The sequence below is a fragment of the Hipposideros armiger genome, unplaced genomic scaffold (genome assembly GCF_001890085.2).
Source record: "Hipposideros armiger isolate ML-2016 unplaced genomic scaffold, ASM189008v1 scaffold_999, whole genome shotgun sequence".
Taxonomy (NCBI): domain Eukaryota; kingdom Metazoa; phylum Chordata; class Mammalia; order Chiroptera; family Hipposideridae; genus Hipposideros; species Hipposideros armiger.
Window position 1 is genome coordinate 187,200 of NW_017732349.1, and position 4,567 is coordinate 191,766.

The 4,567-nt window shown below is 46.7% G+C and overlaps 1 protein-coding gene across 9 annotated transcripts in view; it reads left to right on the top strand.

Annotated features, from left to right (window-relative positions):
* The window catches only part of HTR1D (5-hydroxytryptamine receptor 1D), a 21,659-nt gene that overhangs the window by 5,367 nt on the left and 11,725 nt on the right, over positions 1-4,567 (top strand). For 2 of the 9 annotated variants that reach the window (XM_019631409.1, XM_019631408.1), the window contains one exon: positions 3,526-3,572. The exons of 4 other annotated variants lie outside the window; for them this stretch is intronic. The gene's annotated coding sequence lies outside the window, so the exon portion shown is untranslated. Of the gene's footprint in view, positions 1-3,514; positions 3,573-4,567 lie in introns of those variants that run through there. 3 more of the 9 variants (XM_019631407.1, XM_019631413.1, XM_019631416.1) reach the window with 2 other exon arrangements.

The following is a 4,567-nucleotide window of genomic DNA, read 5'->3' on the forward strand; positions in this document are numbered from 1 at the left end:
GTGCAGAAACTCAGGTGGAAGGTGTGTGTATATGTCTGTGTGGGGGGGGGGGGAGGGGAGGATTTGAAAATTCTGAAAAGCTTATGGTGTGAAACAAGCATGAGAGCCTCTGGATACTTCTGCCCTTTGTCTCAAGTTCCTGCTGCAAACTGGAGACAGCAGAAGGAGCACTGATGGGAGTCTGATGACTTGGTCTCTGCCTGTAACTCACTGTGTGACCTTGGGCAAGTGTCATACCCTCCCTGGTCCTCTCTCTCCCTGTCAGCACCATGAGGGTGTTGAGCTAAATGATTCCTAAGAGTCCTTCCACTCTGACACTCTGAGATCCTTCTTTGGTCCTAGGGCTTATGTTACTATTATTCCTTGCACAACTCAATGTGGTCTATGTGAGCTTGTCAGACCTGCAGAATCTCAGGTCCTGCTCCAGACCCACAGAATCAGAACCTGCAATTTCCATAAGGCCCCTCGGTAATGCTTCTGCACATTCAAGTGTGAGGAGCATTGCAGTAACCACATTCCCGCCTTCTCTTTGGGCTGTGCTGAGCTCTGAATAAAGATGTCTGTGCCTCCTCCGGTCAGCAGAGAGAGGCCTTTTCACATGGGAGTCAGGGAGCCTGGCATGCAACAGGTACCCAGCAAAGGGTTTTTTGAATGTGTGCAGGCATGCGTGGGGTAAATATCTGTGGAATGAAGAAGGGAGTAGAACTGACTTTACTCAGCACCTTTTACGAGTGGTGGAGCGTGGAGCCAGCCCAGGTTCCAGTCCTAGATCTACAGTGTCCTAACTCTGGGACCTGAGGCAAGCCATTTCTATGAGCCTCAGCCCCCTCCCCTGGGAAATGGGAATAAATAATAATAATAATAATAATAATAATAATAATAATAATAATAATAGGACTGACTTCACAGGGTGGTGGTCAGACTTAAATGAGTTGATACAAGAAAAGCGTTTAAAATAGTGCCTGCCACATAGTAAGTGCTTCATAATGTTGGCCATTACTTTACAATTCCTACTATTCCAGCCACTGACCACATAGCACCCCAGGACTGTCCCAACAACTCCTGCCCCTGGATTGTATTGAGTTTCTTGAGGACAAAGTCCCAAAATGACCCCTAGGGGGCGCTGTCACCCCTGTTGAGAATCACTGGTTCTAGAGCAGCGCTATCCAAGGGAAATATAATACAAGCCACAAATATAATTTTAGATTAAAAAAATTTAGAGATAGCCAAGTTAAACAATGAAAAAAGTGAAATTAATTTCAATTATGTATTTTATTTACTCAAATACCCAAAATAGTATCATGTAACTGATATAAAAATGATTAATTAGATATTTTACATTCTTTTTTTGAGCTACACCTTTTGAAACCCAGTGGTTTTTACGCTTACAGCACATCTCAGTGGCCACATTGCAAGCCTTCGATGGCCCCAGGAGGCCAGGAGTGGCTATCCTAAGGTTTCTCAGCACTGGCTCTTATTCCCAACTGTGACACATATTACCTGTGTGGCCTTGGGCTAGTCATTTTACCTCTTTGGACCTCAGTTTCTTCATCTGTAAAATGGGGATACTAACTCTGCCCCAAAGGGTAGTATTAGGGGCAGATAGTGAGGGTTTATAGCCTCTGTGCCCACATTCCCACAAGCACGGCCTCATTCTGTTGGTCATGGCTAGTCCATGCTGAACCCAGAACCGAGGGCCAAGGAAATACAGAACTCCTTTTGGTAGGTGAAGGGGGGAAGGCAGCATGGGGTGGCAGAAGCACTGAGCTGAGCTGGAAGGGGTTCCAAACTTTACTATATGGTCTTGGGCAAGTCACCCACCTCTCTGGGCACCAGTAATCTCAGCTGATTAGATTGGGTGACATTTTTTTTTTAATTGTGGAAGGGAACAGTGTGTTTTTCCAGGACCCATCAGCTCCAAGTCAAGTAGTTGTTTCAATCTGGTTATGGAGGGTACAACTCAGTGGTCCATGTGGGGATCAAACCAGCAACCTCGGTGTTATGAGCACTGCGCTCTAACCAACTGAGCTAACCAGCTGCCCCTGAATGACATCATTTTAAAAGTTCCTTCTAAATCATGTTTGCCAGGGAAGGACTGTTAATTATAACTAACTAGAATTTATGGCACATCTACTGTATGGCTGATGCTGTCTATTCAGCTCCCTCAACATAACAGCAGTTTGAGGTTGGTACTGTTGCTGTCCCCGTTTTCCACGTGAAGAAACTGAGCTCAAATTAGTTAAAATGAAAAGCCTAGGATCCCCCTTTCACCAGCAGAACCGGTCCCTAAGGTTCTTAGACACTTAGGCACTTAACTATTAATTTTTTGGGTAAACTTTTTTAAAAAACAAAAGTGCCCATAACACAAGTGTACAGTCTGATGCATTTTCACAAAGTGAACACACCCAACTCAAGAAACAGGACACGACTTGCACCCATGAGCCCCCATCATGCTTCCACCCAGTCACTGCATCCCCTCCCCTCAAGGGCAACACACTTTGTGAAGGTTGAATCACATGTTGTGCCTTAATGTTGAGCAGCTTCTTCTGCTCAACTTTATGTCTGTGAGCTCATCCCCGTGCTTGTGTGTAGTGGGGAGCTGGGGTCCGTTCTCATTGATGTATCCTATTCTCCTGTATGAATATGCCATGATTTATGCATCCATTCTCCTGAAGATGTCTGTTTGGGTAGTTTTCAGTTTGGGGTTGTTGAATAGTGCTGTTACGACTTCTTGCACAAGTCTTGTGGTGAACATACATATATGTTTTTGTTGGTTCTGTAGCTGGGAGTGGACGTTTTGGGTCAGAGGTGTGGCTACTTTTTATTTTCTACATTTTCCAGATTTTATAATTAGAGAAACTAAGGTGAAAGATGGACTCACTCAAGATACTGATTAGATATCAAAACTTGCACTCAGAGGAGCGGCCGGTTAAACCAGTTGGTTAGAGCGCAGTGCTCATTACACCAAGGTTACCAGTTCAATCCCCACATGGGCCACTGAGCTGCGCCCTCCACAACTAGATTGAAACAACTACTTGACTTGGCGCTGATGGGTCCTGGAAAAATACACTGTTCCCCAATAAAAACAAACAAAACAAAAGAAAAAAACTTGCCCTCAGATATAGACAGACAGATGGACAGATAGACTCATACACAGCTCGACATGTTAAAACTTTTCAGAGTTTTCTCCACATATATTATTATTATTATTATTAAAGATTTTATTGGGAAATTGGGGGAGGGAACAGTGTTGGGGAATCGGGGAAGGGGAACAGACAAGTTGCTGTCTTTTTGTTCTTCAGTCTAGTTGTGGAGGACGTCGCTTCACTGGCCCATGTTGGTACTATCATTACGCTCTTCCTGGGTGAGGCAGTCGCTTGCCGGCCATTGGTCGGCCGCTCACAGCGGCTCACAGCGGCTCACGAAAACGCATGCCAGCTGCTGGCCAGCCCCACTGCAGCCNTCCCAAGCCAGTTCTTAACCATCGAGCCACTCGGCTGGCCCTGAACCACAGTGTTTTTGCAGGAGGAGGTCTCAGCCAAGCCGGAGGTGGACTCTCTTGCTGAGTGCAGGTGAGCAGGAGGATGGGAGGAAAGGGCTGGACTGTGCAACCTCTAGATAGGTAAGCAATAGGGGACAAAGAATAAGGATTTGGAGTGCATGGAGGGAAGAGTTCTCCAAGCTTCAGGCCCCGTGGAGTAGGTGCCATTGGCCCCACCCAACTCCGCTTCACTTGCTGATTCTATTTGTCCTCTAGTGCTCATCTTCAAAGCCACATTCAGAGGGGATTCTCAGGGTGGCAGCAGGTTACCTGTTCCTCTTACTTTCCTAAGGCTCCCTTCATACTCCTGTGTCATCCTCAGTCACATCTGTGGTCCCAGGTTCCGGAAGGGTTCCCCCAGGACCACCCTAAACCTTCCACATCTGTGTTGCTCATGCCGACGTGTGGTAGGCTTTAAGTAAATAGCTATGGAGTGGATGAGGAAATAGGCTCAGAGAGGCTGAGAAACTTGCCCAAGGTCACAGAACTAGTAAATGGCAGAACTGGGAAGCGAATTCAGTCTAGCTGACTCCAAAGCTTGTGCTCCTAATCCCGGCTGTATTGTGCCTTTCAGCAGGGAAAGCAGATGGTACATAGTGGGTGTGGACTCTGTAAACACTAACAAATTTGGTGCTTAATTTCTAGGAAATGAATTCTTGTTCCTACCTTGTTTATTCAGTCTGGAGAAGACAGCCTGTCCTCTGTCCTGGAAATGGTTTCACTCATCAGCTCAAGTGCTCTCTGGGGACCCAGATGTGCAACATCTGGTGGGGAGGGGCAGGTGGAGCTCCAGGGCCCAGGGATGCAGCCCTAAGTGCTTCTTGCAGAGGTGGTCTGCCCTGCTCGTGTGCTCCTTGGATTATGTCCCTAGTGCAGAAACTCAGGTGGAAGGTGTGTGTATATGTCTGTGTGTGGGGGGGGGGGGGGGGGGGGATTTGAAAATTCTGAAAAGCTTATGGTGTGAAACAAGCATGAGAGCCTCTGGATACTTCTGCCCTTTGTCTCAAGTTCCTGCTGCAAACTGGA